This window comes from Alligator mississippiensis, chromosome 14 (genome assembly GCF_030867095.1).
Source record: "Alligator mississippiensis isolate rAllMis1 chromosome 14, rAllMis1, whole genome shotgun sequence".
Lineage (NCBI taxonomy): Eukaryota > Metazoa > Chordata > Crocodylia > Alligatoridae > Alligator > Alligator mississippiensis.
The window spans coordinates 40949388-40965404 of NC_081837.1; the positions used below are offsets into that span (position 1 = coordinate 40949388).

The following is a 16017-nucleotide window of genomic DNA, read 5'->3' on the forward strand; positions in this document are numbered from 1 at the left end:
TATCCCTGGGTGCACACTAGAAACTCTCTTTGTCTCCTCTCTACCTCCCCATGCTCAGTCCTCACATATAGGGAAAGGGAGTTAATAACCCCCAGCCAGAAAGGTCAAGATTCAATCATCTGGTGCTGCTGGGCTTTCGATTGCTTCATAGGCAGAGGCAGGGGTGAAAAATGACAGAGGGGTGGTGGGGGATGCCTTTCTGAGGACAGCCATCAGCGTGTGCAGCGGGGTGTGCTACCAAGGGGTTAACCCCTTTGCTGCTAATGGAAAAGCCTTTCAACCTGGTGGCGGGTTTACGAAGGGCTGGACACTGACACAATGGCAGCAGCTGGACCTGGCTACATCTTACAGAGCTGTAGCGGGCCCAAATCACCTCGAGTTCCCAGCGTAACTAAAGGCTCGAGACGCTGATCCAGAGATGGGAAACATCAACAGGAGCCTCTTTGCCGACTTCAGTGCCCCCGGGCTCGGATCCCGGGACGCTTTGTCCCTGCAAGATCCCAACACCAGCTCTAGAAACACAGCTCAGAGGATCAATGCATCCCCACCAGGCTCAGCCCTGGTCCTTTCCACTAAATGCCAACAAAGCTTTTGCTCCTGCATCCCCCCCCCCGGGGTATTTGTCAGCACTCCCTCCTGCAGGGTGTGAAGGAGAGGACTCTCCCTGTCCAAGGGGGTTGGGGATAGCTGCTCAGCCCCTGATGTGAGGGCATTGCTCAGCATGCCCTGACCACACGTGGGGCTGAGCTCTCCTGCCAGCTCCGAGCTAGTTCCTTCTTATTCCCCTCATGGTGGTGATGGGAGCAGGCTCCAGCAAGCTGGAGAGTGTCCTCCGTCCTCTCTCACAGCTGGGAGCTCCCCACATCCTGTCCCCATTCATACTGCAGGCCCTTGTTTTTCTGCCATGACCCCTTCTCCTCCCAGCACCCTGCATCTCACAGCATCTGCCCACAGTTCACACTCACAGTGCATGCAAAGGGGAGCAGGAAATCACCCTCATGGGAGCTTTGTCTGGTCTAGGGGTATCCCCCGGTGCAGATTCCTAGTACAGGGAGGCAGAGGTGCTCTGTGCAATGCTGGGGATATCCTTTCTCTTGAAACCCAGGTGAGTTAGTCTGTCTGCATCTGGAATGTGTACTGGGGCAGCAGCACTGGTACCCAGTCCCATAGCTGGGACCGCTGGAGCGGATAAGACCCCTGTGACTTCTTCCAAGCTCTTTGGTTTCCACCTTGCCGCTGCTATTCTCCATCTGAAACACCCCACACCATTATTCTCCACGACAAGGAGTCTGTGCGCTCAGAACCATTAGGCTTGATATGAAGTGACAACTGATAGCAAACTGTATTGGCAGCCTCTTATTGAATATAATTACTCAACAGCAACCATCCTGAATCAGTTCATAACAGCAGAGCTCAACTTTAATGCTGTGCTCCCCAGAGCCCCGAGAAGTCACCGTGCTTTTGTTGCTGGCTTTATTTCGTTTCTTAAAGCATTTCAGCCACTTTTGTTTACTGCTGTTGATCTCAGCAGAGCAGCAAAGGTGATTCCAAGTGTGAATAATCTCAGCTAAGGAACAAAACAACCGAGGAAACTGGTTTTATTTGAGCTAGAAAATGAGAGACTTGGAGGTGAGGCAATAGAAAGCGTTCCCCAACCTCTGCTGGTCTGTGGGCACCAGCACTGACCTAGCGACACACTGCAGCAAACACCAGACTTTCAACCTGTCAACCTCATTACTAACTTTTAATTTCCTCCCGCCCCAAGCACCATCAGAGGGTCCCATGGCAACATGGTACCCATATGTGATGGGTTAGGAACCACTGACTAGTTAAAAACATGACTGTTACCTTACTCATAACTACAGTAGACCCTGTAAGTCCTGAATGAAATCGGGGCCCCGGCGCACTAGATGCTGGATATCCGCATGGGATGATCTAGTCACTGCCCCAAAGAGCTTATAGCTTAAATTGACATAGGAAGGGTGATTATCCTTGCTGCACAGATGGAGAGCTGACACATGTCCAAGGTATACAGGATCCAGGAACAGAACTACGACTCCCTGAGACCCAGTTCAGTGTCTCAACCACAAGTACAACTGCCCTTGTTTTGGTCATAGTTTTATTCTGCCTGGCCCCCCATGCACAAAGCAACTAGCCCCAGGTCTCCAGCGAGGCCCCAGCACCGCTCAGAGAGAAGCCCACCTTAAAGAGTTATGTACATTACAGCAACCCCCGATGGCCTGCACGGAGATCAGGGACCCACGGGGCTCATTCTGCACATCCTCCTGGAGTGAGAGACAGTCCCTGATAACACTGCAAATGCAGGCTGCAGACAAGGGCTGGGAAGCAAAATGGAGAAGGAAAGCGACTCGTCCAGGAGAGACTCGGCTAGCCTGGCTCAGCCCTGCGCCCTAGCCAGGAGCCTATTCTTCTCCCGTGACCCGAGATGACTTGTGTGCATGAGTTACCTATGGTGTCCCTGCCTCTCACTTCTGTCTGGCTGTCTGTCTGCCTTTAGCACTACGAGAGCTCTGGATCACAGGCCCAGGGGAGGGATAAGCTGCCTTCGGGAACCAGCTGGATTCCTCTCGGCCTTCCCTGTCCACATTCCTGTGGGATCACATAAAGGGCTGAGTTTACTTGGCTTCCTCCTGCTCCACTCCCAGAACAGGACCCTGGGCTAGACCCTCAAGTGGTGCAAACCAGCGCAGCTCCGCTGAAGCCAGTAGCGGTCCTCCACTTTGCACCCAGCGTATGTACATCTACGAGGCAGACAGCAAAGCCACGGGGAGCAAAGCCGCCCCTCCTCTCCCATCCCACCAAGCCTGCTTTCCACTTGCATGCAAAAGTCTCACCCAAGACAAAACCCATCCATCTTCCTCTCCGCTCAGCCGCGCTGCTAAAAATAAGCCAATAAAGTAGCAATCACCCCCGAGCAGCCGAGGCTCTATTAAAGCGCCAGGAGCTCAGACACCTGCGTCTAGGCTCTGCGGTGTGTACAAGCCAGGAACCAGATAAGGCTGCACCTGCTGGGGCAGCTCTGCCTTTCTGTCATCATTTTTAATGAAGCCACGGGCCTCGGCATATCAGCCCCTGGCTCTTCCCAGATAATGCCCATCAGTCCTCTAAGGTTGGCTGCTGGTCCAGAGAGCCCCCACTCCCCACCACGCTGCCCCCCGCTCTTCGGACAGAAACAATAGGACTGCCAAGGTGCCGGGGCACTGACAGCTAAGGATGAGATGGCAGGCAGGAAGGCCAACTTTGCTATTATTTCCCATTTGCTGTATTAGTAATTAATAATAATAAAGTATTATTAGTTATCAGGGCTCACAGCTGCTCATGAAAGAGATTAGTTATTGGTTATTCATTAATCACAGCTCGCTGTTATTCTTTGTGCATGCTGGGGTGGTTTCCAGGTCCCCCAGCCCCTCTCCACTTCTTGGTGCCAGACTGTACAAAGATCCCCATTCTGCAATTGAAATCCACTGTTCCTACTGAGCGTGAAACCCTTGAGAAGTGGTTCATGCACCTGGGGAACAGTTCTTGTTAATTATTCGCATTTGCCTAACAACCACAGGCCTGCTGTGCTAGGTGCTGCACATACATGTAGTAATGCCTCAAAGCACTCACATCTCAGCAGACAAAGGATGTGTGTTGAAACAGTGGCACAGAGAGGTGAAGTGCTCACCCAGGACTGCATTGCAGATTAGGAGCCAAACTGGGATTAAAGCCCAGTCCTCCCGACTCCCAACTCGATGCCCTTCCCTGCAGACCACCCCTGCTTCCCAGAAAAGCTGCCATCCTAAAAACAAATGAGTGGCGGGGACCAAGGCCAGGTGAGGCATCTGAGTGAGATCAAAGGTGCCAGTATCTGGGCTCCTGGGAACTGGAGATTAGTTTGGTTTAACAGGGAAGAAGCAGGAACTGCTTAATGAATTCCTGGCTCCCCCGGTGTTTGATACAGCACTATCTTCCCCTCTCAGCCTCAACCTACATGTCCTCCCTTGGAGAAGATCCTGGCATGGCTGCAAAGGGAAGGGCACTACAGAGAACTCAGCAAAGCAGTATGCTGCAAGCTCCCAGGAGGAGCCAGAATCACACCCTGCTTGGCGCTGGTCAAAGGGGATCGTGAAGGCGCTGCCCTCCATGTGGCAGGGTTTCAGCGTGTGTCCAGGCCTCAGCACCCAAGGGCACATATGGGCGATTCACAACCGCCCAGGACGGCACCCTGCCTGCCTGCCCTCCACCCCGAGCACGAGAGAACAGTGCCTCCGAGGACTGACTTAAGAGGTACTCCTCTCTCTGGGCAGATGTTGACTGCGGGGGAGAGCCATACCGATTCGATGTGTTGGCTGTTAGCATCCGTTCCTGTTACCAACACCCATTCATCATGTAGATCTCCTGGCCATTTTTTTTTTTTTTTTTTTTTTTGTAAAGGGTAGATTAATTTAGGGGAGTTCTCAGATCCAATTTCCTCCGGCAATGGCTCTATTAGGCCGCGCGCAGCAGAGATACGGGCTCCCGTCCCCCCGCTGCCACGGATGAAATTCGATTCTGCGCTGCCAAATTTGCAGGGCTGCAAACACATCCTCGCTCTTGATTAATGCGACTCATTTCTGCTTGAAAGAAGTTTGAAATGAGCCGCCAAGGGGAAGCCAGCGGTGAGGGCTGCCTGCCCCCTTCCCTAGCCCTCACTGCTGCTTGCTGTTCTGCCAGCCCTGGCAGGGGGGAACAGATGCACAGAAATGCTGGAGCCCTTTCAAGAGCACCAGAAGGTGTGGGAAGCAGGGGGGTGCCTCAGGACGCTCCAGCCTGCATGACCCAAGCGAGGAATATTCATCCATCAGCCCCTACCCAGGTACCCCAAGCCATGGGTGGGCAGTGCTCAGGACAGGGTGCACTGGCTGGGGGAGCTGAGGTGAGCCCAGTCCGGGGGGGGGCGTCTCTGCAGGGGGCTCTGCCTGTGAGGTTGCTCCCTGGCTCCCCTCACACCCACACACTGTGCCTCAGTTTCCACCTCTGCAAAATGGGGTTGCTCATTGCTGGGAGTGCCTGTGGTACGTGCATGGGGCCCAGAGACACCTGGGACACACTCATGCCGGCATGCCCCCCACTTCCAGGTATGTACACACTGCATGCTCCCCCCTCTTTTCATGTGCACATGCCCTAGGCTCCCCACTCCCATGAGTGCACATGCCACAGACTCCCCACCCTCATGTGTACACGCCACACACTCCCCATCCTCATGCATACACGTACCCTGTGCTCCCTATTCTTATGTGTGCATATGCCATGCACTCTCCACCTTCAAGCATTCACGCATCCTGGGCTCCCTACCCTCGCATCTGCACACGCCCCATGCTCTCCACCCCAACGTGCACACGCACCACATGTGCCCCACTTCTGTGCATGCACACAGGGGCTCCCCTGGGGTGCTTCCCCCTGCAAAACTTTGTGACACCCCTCAAGGGCCCATAGCAGGTGCAAACTGGCCCATCTCCACACACCCCCTGCCTGTGAGCTGGTATCTTCAGGCAGTGCCAAGGAAAAGCAGGGAGCAAGGGTGTGAGACAGCCTGGGAAGCACATGAGGCCACCGGGGTCATGCAGCTGTGGGGACAGATGAAAGGCTCTGAAACAATCCCTGTCTTCCCCTCTGCATGCCCAGGCCATTCCACACCAGCTCCTCCGTGCTCGCTGGTCCGTGCTTAGCCCTGCTCCGACGGCCTGTGCATGGGTCCCTTCCTTGGATTTCTTGGCTCTGCCACTGAACTGCCCTATAGCCCTGGGCAAGTCACCTCCTCAGTCTCCCTCATATGGCAGCACCTTGGGGCAGGGGCTGCCTCAGCGCCTGGCATGATGGGGCCCTGCTCTCAGCAGAGGTTCCCAAGTGCATGCAAGCAATAAAGACAGAGTTCCTGTCCAGGGGTCTGCATTGCAATGGCAGAAGCTGTGAGATAGTTTAGCCCTTCAATTTTCCTAGGGCTGCCACTGATAGCAACAGCCAGAGCCCTAGTGTAGATAGGCTGCTGGCACCTTAACCAACCGGCTCCAGGCCTGGCAAGCTGACTGCATGGGATCCATGCTGCCCCTAGGGAGGAAACAGTGATGCTCCCATCTCATCTCACCTGCACTTCAAGCTGTAGAGAGGGTGCGAGGCTGGCTGAGGGTGCACAGGATGGCTGGGGCAGGGTGATGGGGGTGCCAGGTCTACGGGGCAAGGCTGGGCCCAATATGAGCATCTGGCAGGAGCGGCAGGACGGGCTTTCCGGCAGGGAATCCCAGCAGGATTCCTGCCGCCTGCCTCCCCGGGCTGCGAGCCAGCCTTTCCCCCAGGCATGTTCCAAGCGAGCAGGATTCCCAGCATTGCAAGGACCCGCCAGCACCGTGGCTGAGGATGGAGGCAGCGTGCCAGCAGCGCGAGTCCGTGGGGACAGGCCAGGCCCTTCCCTGACAGCCTGGCCAAGCCAAAGGGGGCCAGCAAGCTGCAGGGACCTTGCTCCCCTTCCCTGCCGTCAGCACACAGTGGCTGGCGGAGGCAGCATCTCTTCCCCTCCGCCCTCACGTCATCCTCTCCCATGGGAGCAGTGGTGGCTTCTCGTCTCCTCTTCAATTTATTTTTAAAAAGAGAGGGAGAGAGTCGCATCCTTGCCTGGCAAAATGTCAGGGAGTGATTCAGAGAGCAGGGGAGCGGCAGCCCACACCGGAGAGCTGCTTCTGATTTCCAAATGTCAGCATGTCCTTTAATTAAATGCTGATTAACGGGGGACATGCTCCCTTGTGCTGGAGCACGGCTGTGCCGGGAGCTGGGGCATTCTGCTCCGCCTTCCTCTTGCCCTCGGGGGAGCATGGGGCTTGCTCTAAAAGCAGGAGCAAGGGGCTGTGGGGGCACCAGTGCGGGGAGCTGGGGACACAGGAGGTTGTGGCTGAGGGAGGCGAAGGAGCTCTCAGGCACTGTGCAGGGAGTCAGGAGAGTTGGGTTCTCTTCCTGCCACCGAGCTACTCTGTGACCCCAGGCAAGTCCCTTTCCCTCCTGGTGCCCCCACCCTGCACCCTTGGCCCAGATGCTTAGTGAGACTAGAAGCTCAGCAGGCTGAGACTGTCCTTCGCTGGGGTCTTGCCCGCAGGGAGAAGTTGCTCTGCCTTCATTTCAGCCAGTTAAAGCAGGCTGGTGCAAACCTCAGCAAATGCGAATGCTCTTATATCAGCCTGACCTTGGTTTAGCTCAAGCTCGGTCCCACCAAAATGAAATAAGCCTGTTGCAAACCGAAGTTAATGGCCACGTGGCTCATTGCACTGGTCTAATATACCCAAAGCTTCTGCTTTCTCAGGTAGACACCCTTTGTACACGTACAGCTCCTAGCACGGCGGGGCCTTGATCCAACTGGGGTCTATAGGTGCACAAAATGCACAGAACAACAGTGCCCCTCAGCCACATCGGATAATGCCAGAAACACAGCTAATGCCGTAAGAGCTCAGTGCTGCCTCACCAACACCCATGAACATTTTATGCTCGGTTCATTCACACCCGAGCACGCTCCTAGGCCCACGCTCCCTTGTAATGCTGTGTTACAGTTCCCAGATACACGCTCATGTTCAATTATATCAATTACTGGGCTGACTGTCCACCAGGGATATGACCGGTCACGGATTCGGCAACAGACCGGGGGCCAGAATGGTCTCATCTGCCTTTCCGCCCTCAATTCTGTGACAGATCTGATTTCTCTTCCCCTAACATATCCGCGTGTTGCTCAACCCCTGTCCCAGGCTGTCTGCAAGGGTTCGGTGCCGGAGCTCTCAGAGGAGAGCGACCTGATGGGAGGTGGAAGGGCAGCGCTGCTTTCCGAGCCCGGCCTCAGAGCAGCACCCAGTACAGCTGCTATGGACCCGAATTGTTTGAGACTTGCAAACGAGTCCCGACAGCTTGCAGAAAAGAACAATTTTCTTGCCATTTTCCAGTTAGTCTAATAAAAGGGATCATTTTGGAACCAAGAGTTCTAGTTTTTTTGTATGTCTTTGAGACTTGCGGGAAGTTTACAGCAGCACCCTGGAGAGTGCTGTGGGCTGAGAGACTTTGGTAGAAACGATCCCCATAACTAAGGGATTGAGAGACATTGAGCAGGTGCCTCTCAGTTCCCCGGGCTGCACTGAAAACTGCCACCTCCTGGACAGCATATTAAATCTCCTGCTAGAAAATCACCTTTGCAGAAAGCCTTTCTGTACCAAGTATATAAAACTCACATAAGCACAGGCCTCTGGAGAGGGCGCCGGTGCTCTCAGGTATTTGCCAGGCACCACTTATGCCTAAGAAATACAAGTACAGTACTGCTTTTCAGCAGCAGGGTTTGAGGGGAAAGGTCTCTCCTATTTGTTTTCCTTCTTCCCATATAGCTGTTGCTGCTCTTTGCACTATCCAGTCCTATCAGTACACACAGAGACCAGGCTTTTCCTATCTTCCCTTCAGCTCAGAGGAGTCTCTGGTCTCCGACTGTCCCCTGAGGACTCCCAGGCATCGGCTCCGGGCGATGCTGCGGCTGCCATCGCTCCGGGGGGAGCTGGATCCAGAGCGGTGCAACGGAAACCATTTGCGGTTCACAGAGACATGTGGTGTTTATCCAGCAAAACCCCAGCGGCCGCACGATATATTCTTATGTGCCCCCTCCTGGCACCCGGCCGCCATGAACTGCTTGCACATCTGTCGCTGGAGACCAGTCTCTGTAACACACTCTGCTCTGGCAGCACATGGGGGTCTGAAAGCGGGCACAGACAGACCCTTGAAAACGTGGCCCATATGGACGACCGGCCCAGTTGGGTGGATCTGTGCTGAGGGCAAGGCAGCAGCCTTGCTCCCTGGCCTGGCATAGCCCCAAGATACACCTGCCCTGCTCCCTGGCCTGGCACAGAGGGCAGACCCAGGTCTGGATGGAGCATGTTGCCCTATGGCTTCAGTGGCTGTTCTTACTTGAAACCTGAGGAGCAAAGAATAAGACAGAGCAACCTGAGGTCTCTCTAAGTTACACCAGTGGCTGGCTGGGGTCTGCACAGCCCTGAAACATGGGAAGGGCAAAGATTGCTTAAATCTACCTTCCCCCCTCCTCTCCTGCCTGAATCCAGTCCCGAGTCCATACAAGTCAAATAACACACACCATGTGTTTCAGGGGGGGTAACCCCACTGCAGCCGCAAGCTGCACATTTGCTGGTGCCAGAGGGTCACTCTTTGCTCACTCCTTCCACTGAACAGAGACTTTGAGTTGAGCAAGGAGGCAGGATTACCCTTTGCACCCCATCTCCCACAGAGCTGCCTCGTGGCCCCTTCCCCAGGTCCCCCTCTTCCAGGCTCCTGCTACTGGTTTAAAGTCTCTGGGCACGTACCCTTGCAGCTGAAGCCGTGGGACCCCCACCACCCTCTGTAATCAAAGCAGAGGAGAGGTCTGGTTTGCCATGGCACGGAGACCCCAACACCCTCAGCCCAGAGCTTGCAGTCAGACAGGCACTGGCCCCTCCTGTCGGCGCTGGGGACCAGCACGGCTGCCTGCTAAGGCCTGAAGGCCAAATCCCCATGGAGGAGGGCCAGGATCCTGTTTTGTAGCAGATGTGCAGGTGTGAGTCTAGCTCTGCACTTGCCATGGGCAGGCCCCCTCTCAAAGCAGCCTGTCTGGATCCCCTGTTTTGACCCTGTAACTCTCACACCCATTCCTGCTTTCTTTTTATTTGTCCCGAGTAATCAGTCGGTGCGTCCCCACTAGCCTCGCCTCCTTTATCAAGGGAGGCTTATAGTTTTTCCATGACAGGCCTAAGTCCATGACCCTCTATCAAATAGGCCCCATCAAAGCAGCCTGCTGCTGCTCACCAAATCCCAGGACTCGAACGCGCGGCATGGCTCTCGACAGAAAGTCCCTACCGCCCCTTGGGTGCAGCTCAGAGGCAACCAGAGCCTGCCAGGCTAGCATGCCTGTGCCCAGGTGAACAGCCCATCCACCCGAGAGGTACTGACCCGCTCTACCAGGGTCCTGGTCAGCCTCCTCGCTCAGCTTCCCCGAGTGCAAAACCATTCGGAAACCCAGATGGAGAGCGTGCCGCTCGGTGTTTTGTGCTGGGCCGTGGAGGGGTGGGAAGCAGGATGAATCATTTTAGAAGCAACCAGATTTCCCTATCCCCCTGCTGAAAAATTAAAGGCTGTGATTGCTTTCGGCTGCCTGCCTCGGCGTGCATGGGAAGGAACGTACCTCTCAGCAGCTAGCCTTGTCGGGATCAGTGTCCATGCTGTCTACCTGTCAGCGGGATCTTCCTTCCACTCATGCTGAGCATCATATTTTCTCTGAACACAGAGGGAGTTAAAAGCTGCAACTTAAGGACTTGGGAGGCTGAAGGGGGTGGAGGTGGATGGACTCGCTGCCGGAGCAGCAGCCAGCCATTGGCTCAGCCCTTCTGGCTCCGGCGCCAGGAGGTTTGGCTGCATGTGTCATCCCTCTCCTTGGCTCCTCTTACTCCGGTGTCACTGTCCTCCCCTGGTTGGCGCTGGAAAGGGTGGGAGTGGGGAAAGGTTGAGTTACTGTTTGGAAAAGAAAAGCAAACCAGGCAGGCAGCACGTGCCAAGCCTGCCCTCTCGCGGGGGCACTCTGCTCGAGACACAGCCTGCTCCCGCTCCCTCCCTGTGCAGTGCAGCATATGGCGTACGATTTTTAATTTCCTGGGGACGACACGGCTCAAGGGCAACCGACAGGCTCCTCATTGCTCTTTATCAGGCCTCGTCGCACCCCCGCTAGAGCTGCACGTGCCGGCCGGCCTGCTGGGCTGAGCCCAGCACTTTCCAAGTCCCTGCTGTGTCGCTTGGGAGAGCTCGTCACTCGCACTCGAGACCCAGGCAGCGCTGTCGGTTCTGCTCGATGCCACCGATTCTGGGAGCCAACATGCTCCGTTAGGAAAAGGAAACCTGTTGTGCCCCCTGCTTCAGCCCTGCCACAGCCTGTTACATGGCAAACCAAAAGGAAGAAGCAGGCTAGATTTGCACCTTACAGACTAACTAAATCAGAGGTGTTTGGCATAAGCTGTTATAAGCAGCAGGCTTCTTAACACAGCTACCCACACCTCTCAAAGGAGCCGTCGCTGAGTACATGGCACAGATCCTGCCTCCCCGGTGTCACGTGGGCTGGTGGGAAGAGCAGTTGTGATGCAGGCCAAAGTGACACAGGGCAGCGAGGTAGATTAATGGTTTCATGCTCATCGCTGTCATTGGAGGGCATGGGGCGGTTCTGATCTCAAAGCAGTTGTTGCAGGCTCTCTGCAAACTCAGGCAGAGTCGGTAGATGGATTGCACTTGAGGCATGTTGTCTCACTTTTCTGAGCAATCTTACATTTCTTACGAATGCTAAACAACCCAAAAGGTCTGCCTAGTGCCTACCCTTCCTGCCCACGCGGCACGTGTCCCTTGCTGCTGGGAAACACTGGTTGAAGGACAGCCTGGCGGGCCCTTTATCCATTGACAAGTATTCTTCTCCAGCATTTCAGCGCAGTTATATAGGATCTCTCCCTTCCTCCCCAGAGGTACCTAGGCTTTTGAACCCAGGTAGCGCTCTAACCTCAACTGCTGCAGTAGTGACCGGTGTCTGGAGCTGAGCGAGCAGCAGAGGACGTTCTGAGCAAAGCTCGTACAGGTTTGCGTGTGGCCAGATTCAGATTTGCATCCAGCTTCCGCAGACACTAGAGAGCTTGAGATTTTATTAGCACTGATCTTTGTGGAAAGTAGCTAATTTAGCTTGAATATTACCTGAAAATGCATTTCTATTGGACTTCAATATTCCCAGTTCTCCCCGTGTTGGCTAGTTACAATAGATCGGCTGTTATTGTTTTTCTTCTTTCACTGATGACTAAAGTAAGAAACCAGTGTGGTCTGAACTGGGGATGCTACAGCTAAACATGCCATTAAAAATTCACTCTGGCCACATAAACAAGCTTACCAGTGTAAACCAGGTACACTGGTATGAGTGAGGTTATAGTGTTATAGCTATTCCCTATGGGAAGGGGAGTAAGCTAAACCAGTTCAGGACATCTTTACACTGATATAACCATGTCTTCACGTGAGGTTGTAGCAGTAAAACTGGATTAATAACAATGCATACTCCTAACTGAAGCAGCTACGCGCACAGAACCAATGTGTAGGCCAGGCCTAGGAAATCAGGCGGTGCATTAAAACATGTAGCATCTTTGAATTAGCATGCTTACAAACACAACTTAGCACCTAACACTGAGAAGACCTAGCTCACGCTTTTAAAGGTGTTAAGATTCGTTTATCTGAGGCTCTACATGGGGCTTGAAAACACGTTAGAAACTTTTTCGTACTGGCTGAGCAAATCATTTGGAGCAATTTGATGACTTTTACCCTATCTCCGATTTGAAAATTGTTCTCATTGTTTGGAATTATAAACTAATTTCTCATGCAAATACCTCTAGGTCTGAAGATCCAAGGAACGCTCATGCTACAGTCACGGACGAGCTGACAGTTCACCTCCACACTGGTGCAGCTGATGCAGCGAGTGAATTTTTTGGTACTTGCAACTAGTTTACCCTGTGCTTGGGCAGGAGTTAGTTTCTAGTGTAATTAAAGCTGTGCAACTATTATGCACAAACAAAACCTTCATTTAGATGTTTGCAGAGCGTGTGTAATAGCAGGACCCTGCCCTTGGGGATTCTGGCGTATGGTGTTACAGGAGATGCGAACAGCAAACCAGTGAGGATGTACACAAATTTCCCCTTTGCAGCTAATCTAATTTATTGCTGTTTCTAAGTGCTGATCGCTGTGCTATCTCAACCTCTCTCTCTCATTAAAAAGAACAATCCTGTTCCAGGTTGCACATAGGGCCATGGCAAACGGATTTGCCATTTTAACTAACTTTGTTTAACAAAAGTAAAAAAAGAAAGAAGAAAGAAAGAAATTAATCTCTTTCCACTGCTCCTTTTGCAAAGCAATATAGATCCTTGCTCTTTCCTCCCAAACACTTTTAATGACATATTGATTGCATTGCTCTGCCCAAAGAGAGCTTTGGGAGGACGATTAGGACTGCAGATGCCATCAAAAAATGTTTCCACTTTTTCCATTTGTTCTTTAGGGGCCCCTCGGGTTGCAGTGATGTCCTCTGAAGCCCGTGGCGACATATGGCTTCACCGTTGTGCTTGTGGCAGCCGGCAAGAACGGCAGGGCAGAACAGAAAGCCAAGCCTCTGGCTCCAGAATCCAAGACCTGGTTGCTTGAACTGAAGCAGTCAGCATCCAGGGCCCGGGACACACAGCTGAAGAGTTGTGACTTTGCCCAGGAGAGAGCAGCGCTGCATGTCTCCCGGGTCCAGTGATGCACAGCACTCTGTGCACATTGCTGTGGCACAGCTTACTCGCTTCAAGACTATGGCTCCAGGACTGAAAAACTGCTAGGTCCTTACCTGGAGCATGCACGTATTCACCCTCTATGTGAACAGTACTAACGAACTAGAGGCACAGTCTGGGCTAAGCCTTTTGCATCCCATTAAAGCTCCTTACCTTGTTTTCCAGAGCACCGTATTCCTCTGATAACAGTCTTGGCCTTGTCAGTTCAGGTCAAAGTCTTGACATTGAGGGCTCAGAGTCAGCATCACTGAGCCTGCCATTAAAGGAGTTCAGCTGCGTGACAGAGTAGAGGATGGGATAATGAGGCTCTGCTATGCATTCAAGGGGTGTACGTGCTTAGCCAGTGCACAGATCATCACTGTTTGCTATAAAGCAAGGAATAAGGAAAAAAACAACAAACAAACAAAAAAACTGGGACAGGTATCCTACTATGCACCATGCACTTGCTCAATATGAACTTACATGGCTTGCACTAGACTGAAGAGCATGGAGAGGAGCGGATGCATTTTCAGAACCCCTCTGTCCTGCAGGAAGGTGTTTCTGCAACACAGGCTTTCTCAGCTGGTTGCCTGTGAACAGGAAAGGCAGGATCAAATCAACCCTTTGCTAGAAGGCAATTGCTTTCAGCTGCTGCCAACCCATGCAGGGCTCAAGCCAGCTGACCTGAAGGCAAAAGGTTTTATGGCCATTATCAAGTCAAGAGTTAGCTAGTCCTCCTAGCACAGTGCTTGTTGTAGCTTTCCAAGGTCCCTGGTGTCATTGCCTTAGCAAAGAGACAGGACCAGTGGGCTGTCCTCTGATCATACTGAACACGGAGTCCTTGTTAAGCATCCATATCTCTGGCCTTGCACATCTTCTCCTCTGGGAATCCTTCCAGGGGCATTTTCCAGCTCAGGTCTCCTGTTGCTACTGGTCAGGCTGCTGTGTGGGCTGGTTATTTGCAGGGAAATGTGTGTCTGTGGGGTTTTCAAGCACTGCAGAAAAATCCCAGAGAAGTTACCAGTGACTGGGGCGTGGGATGAGGAGCAATGAGAACAGAGCTGAAAGGCTCCTGTGAGCTCAGGAGAGTGATTAAAACCACGTGTGTTTGGTGAGGAGCAGGAAGGAGCACACGCATGCACAGATACACATACACACGTCTGTGTGCACACAGACCCATGCATAGCTCCGCACACACGCACACCTCCACCCCCTGCCTCGGTGCCTGTTAGATGAGAGGGCTCTATTGCTGACAGGATAATGATACAGCCACCTTCAAATGGGAGCTGATCTGCGACTGGCACCTCTAAATGCTGCCATAATACAGGTTTTACCAATCTCTCATTATGACACTGCTGATGTGATTCTCCTCCTCTGAGTGATTTTTCTCAGACTAGTGTCCCATAGTGGATGAACAGATACAGAAAAATAGTCTCACACTTGAAATGTCTATAGCCATGGGCACTACTGCAATAGAGCCAGCAAATTAGGGCCGAGAAAGAGCTGAGCTGTAGGTAAGATTGAGAGAATGGTAATTTTTCAAAGAATCAGTGACTTGAGTGCTCTAAAATGCACAGGCTGACTCAGATTTTCTTGAAGCAAAGGGTTTTTTGGCAGTATCTTTTATTTGGACCAGTTGGATAGCTGAGGGAGAGGTTAGACAAGCTGCCTTCACATCGTGCTTGTTTAACATCTCTCCCAACTGTACAGTTAGTCCAATAAAAGATACTACCAGAAAAACCCTTGCTCCTCTCACATTCCCTGGACTATCGCAGCTACAAAAACATTGCCACTATCAGATTTTTTTACCATTTGTTCAGCATCACTGAGAATGGGAAATAGGGATAATAGTGCAAATGTGGTATCATAGTTAAAAGAGCTCCCCAGGATACGGACTCCTATAAATGACATGTTTACAAAGGCAGCTGATCTGAATCAGTGTGCCAGTCATGTTAAAAGAAAGCTATGCTAGATTGGCATCTACCCAAAATCCTTCCGCTAGAGGGAGGTATAACCAATGGTTAGTGTTGGATAAAAATGATGTGTAGAAGATGGTTAGCTTTGAAAATACCGAGCGTTAAGTTTCACAGTTGTGACACAGGCCAAAGCCCCCGAGAGTCACTCTCACTTTGTGCCATCCATAGCAGAAGCTCTGGTTTCTCATCCTAGTTTGGATCCTCCCTACTTCTAAAAGCTTGGCCCCGTCTGATATGTAACCCAGAGGCTGGAATACAGAAAACACTGGACACGGTGCTCAGCTTGGGACAGGTGCCCCTCCACTTCCTTTGCCAAATTGCTGAATGTTGGGGTTTTTTCAGGTGGGTGGATTCGATTTACTCCAGTCTATCAAGCTCGGGGAAGTTTTGAGACCTATTAAAACAGAAAAAAAGCAGCTAGCCAAGCAATAAAAAAATGCCATATGAATGTATTTTGTTACCGGGTAATTTAAAGCCCAATTTAGCACAATATCCCAGGCCCCGACCCTACAGTGAGGGCACAGCTCAGAGGGAGCTCCTTGCAAGCTCAAAACCCAAAAGGTATGAAAGCAGGATGATGCAGCCAGGATCTGGGCAGCCAGTCATGTCTCTGAACTGCAGCGAGGTGGCAGCATTTCCCAAAATTATTGCCTTGCCCAATGAACCCAGCTACTTCTCTTCCGCTG

General features: G+C 52.5%; 1 protein-coding gene across 1 annotated transcript in view; it reads right to left on the bottom strand.

Moving 5' to 3' along the window:
- BLACAT1 (BLACAT1 overlapping LEMD1 locus) overlaps positions 1–16017 on the bottom strand; it is a 67290-nt gene that overhangs the window by 48430 nt on the left and 2843 nt on the right. Inside the window, exons 2-4 of the mRNA XM_059717476.1 lie at positions 13839–15725; positions 13530–13649; positions 10226–10517 (exon numbers count right to left, since the gene is read on the bottom strand). The gene's annotated coding sequence lies outside the window, so the exon portion shown is untranslated. The remainder of the gene's footprint in view (positions 1–10225; positions 10518–13529; positions 13650–13838; positions 15726–16017) is intronic.